This window comes from Anopheles darlingi, chromosome 2, assembly GCF_943734745.1.
Source record: "Anopheles darlingi chromosome 2, idAnoDarlMG_H_01, whole genome shotgun sequence".
In the NCBI taxonomy this organism is placed as follows: Eukaryota; Metazoa; Arthropoda; class Insecta; order Diptera; family Culicidae; genus Anopheles; species Anopheles darlingi.
Genome location: NC_064874.1, coordinates 25711528 through 25726518, shown reverse-complemented (window position 1 = coordinate 25726518; position 14991 = coordinate 25711528). Strand labels below are relative to the sequence as shown.

At 49.2% G+C, this 14991-nt stretch overlaps 1 protein-coding gene across 2 annotated transcripts in view; it reads left to right on the top strand.

The window, feature by feature from the left end:
* Positions 1 to 14991, top strand: part of LOC125947885 (serine-rich adhesin for platelets) — a 140872-nt gene that overhangs the window by 14696 nt on the left and 111185 nt on the right. The window lies entirely within an intron of this gene.

Here is a 14991-nt window from a genome sequence, read left to right as displayed (position 1 = left end):
TTGCTTCGAAAATTATGCTCCCTTAAGACAAAACCCGGGAAAAATAATCTTTGCTACCATCCGCGAAACCAGCGGCGAAGAAGGCGGAAAGGCGGGAAAGGAGAAAGTTTGTTCTTCACTCGGGAAAGGATGATGAGGACCACCATCCCCTCCCATTTCCACCCCTCTTTTTGGGGTTGGGATAACCGTTGGACGGGATGGTTTGCGCTGGGAGCTTCGAAATTATGTTGAAGTTTCGCTCCATCAGCTTTCGGCAGTATTTGTGTGTTGATTTAAAAAAAAAAGAAAAAAGAAAATAAAACCCACATTCGGCGCACCCTAACCTAGGAGCTAAGGATCCAGCAAAACCACCGAAACTCGATTAATTAACGTACCTTAGATTACCTTTGATTTGGCTTTTGCCGTTCATTACACTCAATTGAGGTGTACGTGTGTTACGCTTGAGAATTGATTCCCAAAATCAAGTTTTTTTTACTTGAAGAGTTATAGATTCTTGACATTCATTAAGTATTGATTTATGAGCTTTCGGGGAATTAGTATTTCTGATCAATTTTTCATTAACTTCGTGTTAAGGCTGACATTATCTCGAGCAATAAAATTCTGGAGCAGGTTGTTAATGTATTGGTGGTGGATCTGTCAAGAACACAAACGTCGTCAATTTACTAACATTTTCATCAGTATTACATACGAAACCGTTGTCATTATAATGGCTTCTTAATATTAATATATTCCTATTCTATGTATGTTTACTTGAATACAGTTCATATCAGACATTAATAGGAATAAATGTATACAATACAATACAATATTTGATGTAAAGGTTGTGCCACACGCCGCTTTTTATATACATGCCATATAGGTGTCTAAAATCTATGACATTGCTTGCAACATCTTACTTTCTTCATCGGAATGACCTCTTTCAATTTATTCACTAATGAGTTGCTGTACCTTCTAATTGAATGGAACAGTATTTAAATCAATGTTTAAATTATTCCACTTTAATATTTATTTAAACTAAACTGAACCTGAAACTTTGAGCTGAATGTGTTTTCGTGATTCGTTATACAGTTACGAGAGCTCCCGTTTCCATTGTTTGTAATTCCCACAAAACTAATAGCGTGTAAAGTGCATTCTTTACAGGATGGACCATCCGAACAGATATTTCATGCTTGATGGCTCCGCCCACCCCTCTCTGGTATACAAAAAGATCAAATACTGAATGGTAGAACCATTGAATGCCGGTCCCCCTTTGGTTCTTGCTTTTGTGTCGAGCTGAGTCGAAACTGAAACCTTCGCTTGCCGTCCGTCGTCTTGCCTGCCGCAACCAAGGGATGCGTGAAAGAAGTGAAAAGACGTCGCTCGGTGGGCTCTCTAAGGGGGGAAAGCAAAAAAACACCTTTAATGAACGCAAATGCACGAGACGCGCATTTGTCGTGCATTCTGTGTACCGTGCAGGAGCAGGAGAAGAAGCAGAAGTCAGCCCATCCCCATCTGCGCCCAATTCTAGGCCATCCAGATAAGCGCACCGATCCGTTGGCTGACAACCAACCCTCGGTGCCACCACCACCAGACAGACAGACGGTTTTCGCAAAAACCGCGCCGTCGAGTTCTCGCGAGTAAATTAATTACCAGCCGCGGTCAGTGGCCGTACAGACAGACGGTCACCGCACACACACACACACACACACACACACACACACACACACACACACACACACACACACACCGTGGAGATTGCTCAATGCTCCACTTGTAGCCTGTAGTGTCGTCTACCTGCCATGTCGTGGAGCAAATCCGTCACTGTCTCATCGCAATGGCGGTCTCGCTGTAGTCCGCGGCGGCGACTCTTCCGCGTTACAATCGCACCGGTCTGTCGGTGCAATCATGGATCATCTCGAGCAACAGCAGCTCTCCCTTCTTTTTACACAATTAACGACTGAAGCTAGTCGCAGCAGCAGCACCGAGTTACCGTGCACCAAGCGCACCTATACGCCCTAGACTTGTCATGTCGCGACTTTGTCACTCGTGGCATCGTCATCGCCATCGCCAGCAACGACACACATTGTGCCGACTGTGCATCGTCTGCAAGAGTGCTGCTGCAACAGCAACGCTGATGTGCAGCATCTTAGCATCTCTTGTCTTTTAATTAGGTTTTTGGACATTCCTAAACCCTAGACCTCTTCGCACGCGATTCAACGAAGCATCTCGTTCGTCGTGCAGTGTAATGGCCACAATGGAGGCGCATGGTGCAGGACGGATTTTTCTCTCCTCTTTTTTTCTGAACAGAAAACGGACGCCTCAAGCAAGGACAAGGACATTGGTCGCGCAAATGTGTAATAATGTGGAAGCGCTATTTCAAACATTAAAACACTAAAAAGCAATCTATTGTTGTTGTAGCCGTTTGCGAATGGCGCCTTATCTTTTCTTCCCTTGTCGGCGCTGTTTTCCGAAGCAGAGAACAATGCGCGAACCTCTGCCTCTAAGGAATCTGAGCTTTCTTCCTGTATTTTTTTTCTTTGTTCTCGCAATTCAACGACACAGACACACAGAGAGACACCAGTGGGGCGTCCCGAGCTAGCTGATGTCCACCGAAAGTGGGAAGAAATGGTCCGCCTGCGGCATGAAGCTAATGCTTCCGAGCGGCGTAGGACACTGAGAACCGAGGATTAAATATTCACTCCAAGGGTGGTGCCGCTGATGATGATGGTGGTGACCATGGTGGTAGTGGTGGCTAAAATTGTATAATTAGCTTTGTGCCTCACACAAACACACAAGGAATAGAGCGAATCTTGTCGGATATAACGATCACGGGTGGTGTTGTGGTGAAGCAAGTCCAGGGCTACCAGTCCAGGGCTGCATCCGGTTTCAAGCCTCGGCTGTGGTTTCACACAGGGACAGGCGAATCAGAGACCGGACCGTGCGGGCATGTGCCAAGAACACTCGCCTCTGGCTCTGGTCTCAGAGGAGCTGGAAGAAGAAAGAGGAGAGGGAGAGAGAGAAAAAAAAACGGAATTCCCTGCCCTGGGAAAGCAACGACTGGAGCAAGAACCCGAGCGCTCTCGGGGCCTTCGAGTAAGATGAGCTGCAATTGTGTTAGCATTCAAATGAGCATCGAGTGTAACGAGTGAGTGCTTCTTCTGTCCCCTGAGCTGCTGGGACCTTTGGGGAGGGCGGAGTTTTACAGTTTTTGCCCGGGGCCGTCCTTCACTTCTATTGTTCTTGCAATGGTATGCCGGTATTCGTTAAATTAGATTTTCTCGAAAACCGGATATTACAGCTCGCTCGTTCGTTCTATCTCTCTAGTGCTTTAGTGCCCAGTATCCGGCGGTCCATATGATGTAGGTCCGTTTGCCGGCTCAATGTGTTGCCCAGGCCCATGCAGGCCCCTACATGCAGCAGAGCATGCTGAGCAGAACGCAGAGTTTGATCATGTTTTACCTCGCAACCAAAAAAAAACTCGAACAAGAAGTTCACCCCGCCGGCACCGTAGGTAATCACCAAGCGTGGTGCAACCTGGCGCCTGGAACGCTAAGAAGACAACGGCCGGCGGCTAAGTGAATGCTCGCAAATGCAGCAAATTAATTAAAATATCATTCCGTTTCCGGTTTTCCGGTTCGCGCTCCCGGCGGCGAGACGTCGCCCTTTCGCGGCGACTTTCTTACGCGAACTTTTGTGGCCAAACTTAAAATTCATTCTTCTCTATGCTAATATTGCCGCGCCGCGTATTCTGTGAGGAGGTCCCCCGGGGGGTGGCGGTGAGCGTACGAAGGGTTCCAGCCAACCAACCAACCAACCAACCAACCAACGTCTGTCTGTCTGGTTGACATTTTGAAATATTTTCTGCCGCTTTTTATTTTCTTTCTCTTCCTTTTCCGCCGCTCCCGATGGTGGTGTCCGTTCCTGTCTAACGTCGGTCGGTGGTTTTGCCGGTGCCGGTTCCGGTTTCTTGAGGAACGATCTTTTGTCTTCTTGTCCTCCGGGGTGGGATTCTCGGGATTTCATCGTGAGAGAACAGCAGCAGCAGCAGTAGAACAGCGTAACGACGGGTTGATGGTGGTACCCTTCGTCTTAATGGTTTTTTTTTTGTTTGCATTTTTCATGCCATGGGATGCCATGCCGTGCGTTCCTGAAGGCACGGTTCGTTTCGTATCGTCGCCCCACGGAGAAATTCATGACATCCGGAGATTAATTTAAGGGTGAAACGGCCAACTTATTGTTGCACTTGACAAGCAGAAATCATTCCACGCAGAGCCAGAGGTTTGCAGATTGTCTTCGGTGCACTTATCGTTTATAGGCAGCGCCTTGGCGCCAAGAAGCTTCTTTCTTTCTTTTTGCGACATTCAGCGCCACAGTTTTTTGGTGCCAATTAGACGCAAGCTCGTGTAGAATGTGTGCTTTCAATTCTATGTATGTGTGTGTGTGCGTGGGTGTGGATAGCTGCAAACGAATTCCAATTTTCAATTGCTTCGAACCGCCGATCCTCTATGCTATTCCGACACCTCCGCCTCGAACCGTTGTTCAATTATCAACCTATCGGCATTCACGCAGCTGCTCGTTAGAGGCGAGATGAAACGAGCGGATCACACGCATATAAATAGACCATTCCATTGTCACTCACTTGCGCATTCCCAGAAGGTTTTGCGTTTTTTTCCTTCTTTTTTTTTTTGGCCAACACAACCGACATCAGCCCAAAAGCCATTTCCTAGTCGCCGGATGACTTCTGGATCCAGTCGCGATACTCGCTTCGTTTTGCTTACTCTCTCCCTGCGATCGCACACTTTCACATTCAGATGAGGGAACGCGCTTGATTGACGAAACCGGTTGGCCTCATCCAGAAGGGTGGTAATCTATTCCGACGGAGCATCACAGGAGGAACGCCTGGAGTGCCATTCCGCCGCGGGCTTCTCGAATACGAATACACCGCCAGAGAGACCTGTCCGTGTGCGAGTGTGTATTTTCTTTTGAAACAGAATTTTCACATTTCCCCGCACTCTTCGACACACACTCTCTCTCTCTCTCTCTGCTCTCTCTGCTCTGCACACCTCAGGCCATCACCGTATCGAACAACTAACCGCTAACATCATATTTTGCTTATTCATGAAACGTTGCGACACTCCGGCTCACTTCGATCCGGTCGCCGGGGTTGGCTGCTGCTGCCGTTGAGCCCCGGTCTCCATGGCTCCGGTAGGCACTGGGTAGGCTCTGGCTCTGTTCAATAATCGGTTTGCATATTTGCTGGCGCACAAAGCCGACTGGGCTCCCTTTTGCTGGAGAGTGCTTTTGGCGGTGCGAATTGCTTTAACAAATTGCCGCACCACACACGCGCACAACAACATCAACACACACACACACACATCTCTCTCTCTCGATAGATGTTGCCGCTCGATGTTGATAGTATGCAAATGCGCACGTGTGTGGACGCGATCGCAAGCAGCAGCCAGGATGCAGGTGGCAGTTTCCCCTGTTGGGGGTGAATTTTTCACCCCCGTTTTTGTTGTGGTTCCAGCCACTAGACAGCATCCATCCATCCAGTGCGTTTCCACTGCGTTTTGTTGCATGTTGACCTAAATTCCCTTTTTGCCACACGCTAGCTCCGATAACACCGTCACCGAAGCATCATATTTAGACAAGATGCGAGTGTTTAAACAACGCCAAACGAAAACACCGCCGCTCGCTCGGTGTCGCGGTCTGTTTAGCCAATTTATCGGTTCGGAAGGCGCGTTTGCGCATCAGCTTCTACCCTTCCTTCCTTCCTTTCACATTCCTTTCCCGGTCCCGAGGACCGTTCGATTGGTGGTCTGTGCTGTGATCGATGGATGCGGATTGTGCGAGATCAATTCTTGCGTTTAACGTCGATGGCCACACACACACACAGCAGTAGGAGGAGGAGCAGCAGCAGCAGCAGCAGCATCGAGAATGGATACCACCACCGGAAGCCACGGCTTGTAATGCGTCTGCTCGACTCGACGATACGATGCCTACGCTGCCGAGATCGAAACGAAGCGCGTGCGATGGAACCGGAACTACGTCGTAAGTCTGGCAGTTTATTTCGATTGTCGATTGCCGCTGGCGCCGGTACGGTACGGTCCGTGCACACCATTCATGTGCACATGGCATGAGGGTTCCTTTGGCGTAACGGAACGGTTTTCTACCACAATTTGCTTGCTTCCAGCTCGCTTCACTTCCTGCTCTCCATTGCCACTGGAGCGTGCAATTGGTCTGGAGCCACACCCGGCTCCTTCTGCTGATACTGTGCCTAATGGACGACTACCGGATCGGCCCAGCCTTGCGAGTGTGTGTGTGTGTGTGTGTGTGTGGCAGGATGACGAGATTATGCCGGGACCATCCCCTTACTTTTCTCGTTCTTTTTCCCCAAACCAGAACGTTCCCCTGCCACTGGCCACAGGCACAGTTTCCCAGTCGAGAGAGTTATTGATTTGGATGACCCAATTCCGGGCAAGACCGGGGCCGGGGCCGGGTCGGTGGCCCGCATTTCCGGATCAGTGATGATGCACCTCGCCCCGCCGGGAGTCCGGAAACAACCCCCGGTTCGTTTTGGTTTCGCAAACGAGAAAAGCCAATGATGGGTTGCCCGGTTCTTGGCTTGGTGTGCCTCTCTTGGTGTGCAGCCAGCAGTGCTCTTGTGCGGTGTAATCCTTCCTTCCGCATCACTCACGTTCCTCCTTCAAGTGGGTGAAGAATGGTCGGGCTAGCATCCACAGGTTTCCGAGAAATCCCTTTTTTTTCGTCTTCAACCTGTTCCGGCAGCCGCCAGGTTGTGTCCTGATAGTTGGAACACTTGTTATGCCACGTGTTGTGCGTGGTGCACCTTCGCTTTTGCGCTTGCTCCTCCGACAAGCATGTTTTGCACCGCTTCTCCTCTGTTTTCTTTCCCCTCGCGGAGGGGTCTGGGGTGGAAAACATGCCGCCCAGAAGCGGGCGAGAAAACACGAGTTGAAATGATGTAGTTTGAAGTGTTCGCTCCGGATTGAATGCTCCGTGGGCTGCTTGTTTGCTTGTTTATTATGCGCTCCATAAACATGGCTGCAGTTGCAGCAATCCATTGTCAGTAACAACGTCAGATTGGTGTTGCTACGGTAACCGGCGAGTGTTCAAAGAACAGAAGCAAATCATGTTTAAATACGCTCTCTCTTCGGTGGCGGTGGAAATCAGGGAAAATTTTCATTCTCAATCGATCAACTTATCCTCGATGAGCATAAGCCTGAACCGCAACCGTTTTGTGGCCGAGCAACCGCAAAACCTTCGAACCATCCATCTTTGCTTGCGTGCCGTGTCCACACTCATTAGTGACATTTGACCAACACGACCACCACCACTAAGAGCAGCAGCAAAAGCAACACGCTCACGGGCACGAGAAAGACCGACGACGGTGTGTCGACACGGCTTATAATTCCACCACCGGAAAGTGAGAGCTGAGAGCTGAGAAGGGTGGTGCGGTTAAGGGAGGAAAGGGGAGCGGTTCCCGGTTCGTGGTCGTTCGGGCAAGTGGTTTACAGCTGAAGACAAATATTTATATTTTCATAATTTCCTCCCTCTCTCATCGTTCCTCCACGTCATCCTCGGTCGAGACCGAGCAGTCTGAGAGGCCTGCGACCTTGCACCTCGGTGCCGTTGCTGTGCGCATCATTCATCTTCTGATGCTACTCGCACCACTCCCCTCTCTGTCTCACGTCTCACGAGTTGCCAGCCACCTCTCACGGCTCTTTCCTGGCTTTACACCGTCGTCACCACCGAGACGGGGAGGAGGGGAATTAGATTTGCTTTCTCCGGGGCAAGGGGAGTGCGAATGCTCGATTGTTTGTTCATCGAAAGACCAAGTTTTTCATCATATTTTTTAGCGCCATTTTTTACCACTTCTTTTACACTATTCCGGATCTACCTCGGAACCAGCACTTGGCTTGGCTTGCCTGGATGCTTCGTTCTGTCACACGCCTTCTAGATCTCTCCTTCTTTCTTTTCGCTTTTCTTTCTCTTTCTCTCTCTCTCCTTCTGCTGGTTTGGCATTCGGTGGCACCTTTCCGCCTGCGATACGATTGTCATAATAAGAGCAGAGGGTTTTGGAGATGTAAATAAGCGCTTTTCGTGTTGCTGACTTGTTACCAGACCAGCCCGCCAGCCTTCCACCTCTTGGCCAAGGCAGGAGTAGGGGAGGCGGTTGTTTGAATTCCACATCGGACGCCGCTCGATCCACTCCATCATCTGCCACTTCAGCGCGCTAGTTCCAACACAATTTCCTCGCTTTTCCTTCCCCTCCCCCTATTAATTGACCCACCCTTCTTCGCACCGTCACCGTCTTCCGGAACGCTTCCCACGAAACGAACGATATCCATCTTCCTGCACTCGACGGTTTTTTTGCATTATTTCTGCCGCGTCCCCCCGGGGACGCACGGCCATCGTGTGATGACTTAATCGCGTGAAAAGTTGTTTTGCACAGACCGTGTCATAATAACCTCGACACCGACGGCGCGCACAACAAGACGGAGCAGAGTCGGGGTTGGGGACATTTTTCACACACTCACACACACATACACGCACCTTCCGTGGTCTTCCATGGTAAAGCGGCCACTGTCAACGAGGCCAAAACGGTGCGAACATTGCGAAGGGGTCCCACCGAATTTAAAATATATTAATCAACACATTTAACAAAAGAAATCACACGAACATGTTTTGGGAGGATGAAATAATGTCCTTGATATGGGTGTGAAAATTTTACGACACAGAATTGACCGATCACAATCACTCGACCCTCGTCCATTACTCACTGGAAATGGGACCAGCCATTAGGTGAATTTTTTTTAGCAAATTTTAAACAACATATTTCGACGAGGAACATATTTATAAATTTAATGCTCCACCGACTCATTTCGTCGGCGTTCTCAGCTCTTTAACGTTGTTATCCATGCGTTTGGGGCGCTTGGTTTAAAGCTTCGCTTTGAAGACGTGCAAAGCATCACAACATCAACAACACCATCACCACAGCCTACCTCGGTCGGGCACGAAGAAGCAATCCGACAAAACGCACCACGTACCCACGGACCAGAGCCTGCTGTGAGTCACTCGCTAGCGGGCGCGCGTGTGCTTGCCAAAAACCTGCTGAGGCAAACCACAAAACCCCACGCCCCTCCCCTGGACTCGTTCGCTCGGTTTCGACGCCTGCTTCAATTATGCATTTTGCGCTTCTCCGCTCCCTTTTCGATGCGCCGTACCCGGGACCACATTTTCCAGTTTCCTCCTCCAGTGTGTGTGTGTATGTGTGCGCGCATTTCCCTTTGACGGTGCTGATGGCAGCAACGGTGGTGCTGGTGGTGAAATTGTCGAAATCGGCGTTTGAAGCATTCGAGTTGCATACTAAATGCAATTTATTCTCTCGAACAAACACACGCAGCCGCCATGAAAGGGATGCTGCTGGGATGCTGGTGTGCCGGTTTCGATTTAACAACACACGGGGTGGCGCAGGGAAGGAAAGGTGGTTTGTGGAGAGGTGAGGGTAGTGCACTGAAGGACCGCTGCCGACAGCACGAGGCATGGCCCTAGTGGGAATAATTTAAACTGTTCATATGTTTATTTATTTGCTCTGGCAAACGAATTGCATCGATGGCGTCTCACCGCGAGAAACTAGAGTGAGCATCGGGGGGTGGGAGGGGGAGGGACCGGAAACCATCCCCGCCCGTTAGGGAGGAGGTTGCACGGAACGAGCGAAGTTGTGGCGGTTGAAGTGGTTGGCTCGGTCGAGGAACGTAAATTAGAGTTCGCCGATAATTATATCCACATTCGTTGACGCTTCGTTACCGCCACCTATGGGGAGCTTGGGAACAACAACTGGCCAGTGGCCACTTTTCGAATGTGATTCCACACAATCGCTCTCGGACCCGGGAAGATGCTTTATTCTCGATAAAATGCACAAAAATGTTTGAAGTACCCCTTCTTGCATTGCGTCGTTGTTGTCCATTCGATTTGCCCGATAATCAGGACTGTCTCTCAATCAGCGACAGTAGAAGCGGCAGTAGTAGTAGTAGTAGCACTCAAAACACGCTAAATGAGGCATTCCTATGGTGCGCAATCGTTAAGCAAACAGGCAGGCAACGACCAAACTAACGCGAATAGGGAACAGTGTGTTCTGCTATTAGGGCAGCATTCACATTCGCGCATCCCAATGGCAATTAGGAGCGCGTTGTGTTTAGAGCGTGCGCGCGCTCTACCTCACCTCACCACACGCGGGCGAATGCTTGGTGGAAAGATTTATTTGCATAAATTATCGCCACCCAACCCGACCCGACCGGACGGCGCACGGCAAGCGACTGTCACACTCCCGGCCGGTCGGTGCTCTTTGGTTGGGACGTGATCGCGACACGGGCGAGACTGTGGAATTGTTGAATTACTACCTTGAGTGAGGTGAGGGGAAACGCGGAACAGAAAGACGGAACGGAACATTACATTCCACGACCGTTGTTGTTGGAATGCTGTTAATTACGAAGGGAAAATCTTTTCCGGCTTCGACATTCGACAAACTTAGTAATTCGGATTAGTAATTTGGACCACCGGCAAATGGATTGCAATTTGAAATGCGTGAATGAGCTTTAAAAATGAAATTGAGTTGCTTGTTGTAACGTGTGTTGGTGTCTGTGTATTTTAATACTATAAATATGTATCTGTGCATTTTAGAACCATTTAAGGAGCAGCATTTAAGGAAAAAGAATGAATGAACCTCGATTGGCAGAATTCAAAGAATGTTGTCCATAAAACATTCCAATCTTCTTCCCTGTCTCTCTCTCTTCCTCACTCTCCCTTGCTGTAGCACCCCGTAAAATCCTCCGCTTCGTGATGCCTCGCCCTCGACGATAATGCAATAATTAATTTTTCGAATTCCACTCCATCAAGACGGCGACGCCGAGCGACGGTCTCTCGGTGGAATTTGATGACGGTCGGACGGTCGATGCGATCATCGTTTAAGACGGCGAACACGCTTGCTGCTTACAACTTACTCATCTTGCTGGCCCCGACCGAACCCACACTCTCCATTCCCAAACTAATGCGAAACGCAGTGTGCGAACTGCGCCACCAACCGTGCGCCCACCGATTCACTCATAAAACTTGCTTCCACTCAATCAACCCGAAAATGGAAATTCCATGTTCCGGAGCAGCAGCAGCGGCGGCGGCCCACACAGGCCCCGAGCATTAGCCTAGGTGCTAGCTAGCCGGCCGGGTAGCGGATTCCACACGGAAGGCAGGCAGACAGACAGGAAGCATATTAATTAATGGCTAATTAATATGATCTCAACCGAAAATAGCGAAAATAATTTAGCGCGGGCGCTTTTGGATCCTCCCTTCACCAATCCACCACCCTCCAGTTCTGCACCACCCAAACCCCATCGGGGGAGGGGGGAAAGGGAATTTTGCATTTTCATGCCAGCCGCCAATCGGTGAGAAAATGGAGGGGAATGAGGCCTTGGTATAGGAATGGGTGTGCACCCTCTAACCATTACCCGTTAGCCATCCAAAACGTTCAATTAATTGGCCCCCGGCGGTCGGTGGTGGTGATGAGCCACTGGTGCGCGATTCGAATTTGAAGCCCACCACCCTCCGGTTCGTCCGGTCCGTCCAGGTCCATCCGCCCATCTATCCGTTGCAGCTAATTGAAAGCTCGAGCCAAATAAATCAGCGTGCTACTTTAGAACCCGATCTCCCCGAGGAGGCCCTGTCCCCAAAAACGGGTCCCATTTGCATTGCATTCATTGATTTATGCGAACCCGGCCCGAGTGTGAGAGCTCTTCATTTCATAAACTTTCCAACAGCGAGCGAGCGAGCAATAGCACTAGTCTTGATGGTATTTGCGCCGACAACGACTTGCTCGGTTGCTATAAGGCTATATTGGTCGTCCATTGTGTATTAGTGTGTCTTCACGAATAGCCAAGTACGCCGTCTGCACTTTACGTAATAAATACATCTTGACAATTGACAGCTGGCACAGGCAGCGCTGAGGGCTTGGGGGGACGCACCACAATAAATCTTGTCACTTTGCTGCGTCGCGGACGCAAGGACGACGCAGCGCAAATTGCATCTCAACATACACACAGACACACAGAACTCGAACTAAACTTTGCTTGAGCAGACGACTCTCCCTCAAAGCCGCCGTTCGCTAAATATCGATCGGATATCGGAATCGACAACAGCATCCCGAGAAGAGTGTGTGGCGTGGTGGTGATTCCCGCATTTTTCCACACCAATAGACAGGCCTCGGTGTGTGTGTGCACGTGAAATAATTCGAGCAGAAATGGCGTCTGGCGTGCGAAGCGAATAGTTGCAGCGCCGGGATTCTTTTTTTTCTGTGTCCTAGAAGATTCTTTTGCGGAAGGGTTTGAAGCAGAGTCCCGCCTGCCAGAATGGCCACAAACCGGGCTACGTGCGAGTTGTCCGATGGCAGTTGCAGGCACGGCAGGACGTTAGGAAAACCACAGACAGACCGAGACGGCGCGCTGCGGCTCGACAAAAAACCCTTCTCTCAATTCGACACTTGCCAGCCAAATGCTGCTGCTGCTGATGACTTCTGAAGCGGAAGTTGGCTCACCGAGAGACCAGAGAGAGAGAGAGAGAGAGAGAGAGAGAGAGAGAGAGAGAGATCCAGAAAGAGAGGGACAGAGCGTGATATGGCAATTTATCGTTGAAACGACGAAATTTGCTTTTTTTCCCTCTCGGCCCTCGACCCTCGTTCCTCGTCGTCGCGAGCTGCATCGTCGCGTTGTTCGGTTGCGGTTTTTGGGCGTTCGGAGCATTCTTGTCACCTGCAGCCTGCCACTGCCTGGTCCTTCTTTTGGTCGATTGTTTTGGCTTCCGCTTGCGTTCCATCAGAAACCACAAACCCCCTTCCCAAAATGATGGCGAGGCGATGATGATCTCGCCGCCATTGCATGTCCCAGTTCCCGTAGACCGTGCACCGAAGGATACCACTGCACGCGTGTGTGTGTGTGTGTGTGTTTCTGGGTGTGTGTGGCCCATTGCCAAGCCAACGTCACCAAAACGGTGGCCACGGCACCCGAAAATAGACTCAACACCGACACCGGCACATAACGATGCCATACCGGTATGCATGAGTCATGGCGTCGTCGTCGTCGTCGGCACAACAACAACAACAACAACCATTTTTTGGCACCGTCGGGGACCAGCTACTACTCTTCGCACACTCCTCTGCTCTTCCTGTGCCGTTCTTCCGCGATGGCCACGACAACGACGACCACGACGACCACGACGACGACGGAGACGACAATTTTTACGCTTGATTCAGCACCATTTCAGGGTCTGCGGTAACGGGGGGAAGATGGAACGGGAAAAAAACCAAGAAGCTGCAGAGGAGTGGTCGCAACAGCAGAAGCAGCAGCAGCACATCCCTCTTTACATGCCGATTCAGCGTTTGGCCACCCGCCAAACGAAACTGACAGGCGCCCGAACATGTGGAGCCTCTCGTTGGCGATTATGATGCGCCTGCGGATGGATGAGACGAAATGAGCAGAAACAACAACAACAACAACCAGAGGACACGGAGATGTGGGGGGAGTGAAATGACTCGTCACTCAGCGCAATGGCTTTTCTCCGTTTTCGTTTCTCTTGATAACGAAAGAGGGACCGAGTGAGTGAGAGAGAGTGGGTCAGAAGGATAAACGAAAACCCCCCAAAAACCCCAAAGGGATCGTATGAACCCACGAGGCGTGACCATGGCGACCGCCGCCTTTTCCGTGTGAGCTGTTGTCGAGCGCCCATCATCGACGCCACCACACAATGCTGTCAGACGCCATTTTGTTGCACTTGCTGCTGACGCTGAGTGCAAGTGAATCTCAATTATCTCGGGGTGTTTTCTTTTTCTGTGGTTTCATGTGAGCATTTAATGTTAGGATACGGGGCTTGAGGCTCAGTGTCGTTGTTGTAGTGTTTTGAGGCGTTGGTTGCTTCGATGAGGTCCAGGGAAAATTGATTGAAGGTTTATGGGCATTACATGTTTTAGTATTATCATGCGAATAACAAGAACTGTTGGCAGCATACAGTATTAGGTACGATAAGGCGTAATTTCATACTACACCATACATTTTCGAAAATATTCAATGCACTGTTATTCATTAGAAGTACATAAGTTCAAGTTCTGCAGATGCTCAGTGCAATTTAGATCTTGAAAAGCACTTCTGTTTTGTTGGAATTTGTTGACGATTAATATTTATTTCGAACTCAATATAACGCTCACTCTAACGCTAACACTCTGACTCTTTATCCCTTTTTAGCTATTTTAACATACTCAACACTCTTAACACACTCAACTCTTTTAACACACCCTAATCCTGTTAACTCTTTTAACACTGTAACGTTTTAACCCTTTTAACACTCTCAACTCTCTAACTTGTGCAACAACGGTCTTCCTTTTATATTGGATTCCGTTACTATGCACTCTAGAAGCAATGGCAACTTAGGTGTACTTAAAATCAACTGCCTTGCATCTTCAACGGATTTCACAACGTCATGCAGTTCGGTTTAAAAGCCCATATTCTTTAAATACAACCTCTTAAGACACACTTTCCATCTGCAGAATATTATCGCTTGGTGCACTAATAAGATCGTTAAAAAAATAACCGACATATTTTCCATACTATGCAAACCAAACAATTGTCGGAAATAAATATTGTCTTTTATATTATTTTTCTAGAATTTTTTGTCATATTGTAATAACTATGATTTATCGCTTCATGCTGAACACAAATTTGCTACCATCCAAAAAATGGGTACCAAGGCGTTCAAAGTGGCAAATTGACTCGAAGTTTTTTATCAGCCCTGGATATCAATGTTCTGAGAACACGTAGAGAATGTGAGAAATTGGTTCCTTTATCGACCACCTCTTTGGCAATCTGTTAGAAGGTGGAAAATAACGAAGTACGGACCATAAAAGATTGACACACATGAACCTTGTCAAACGCATGTTCTCACTTGCTTCCC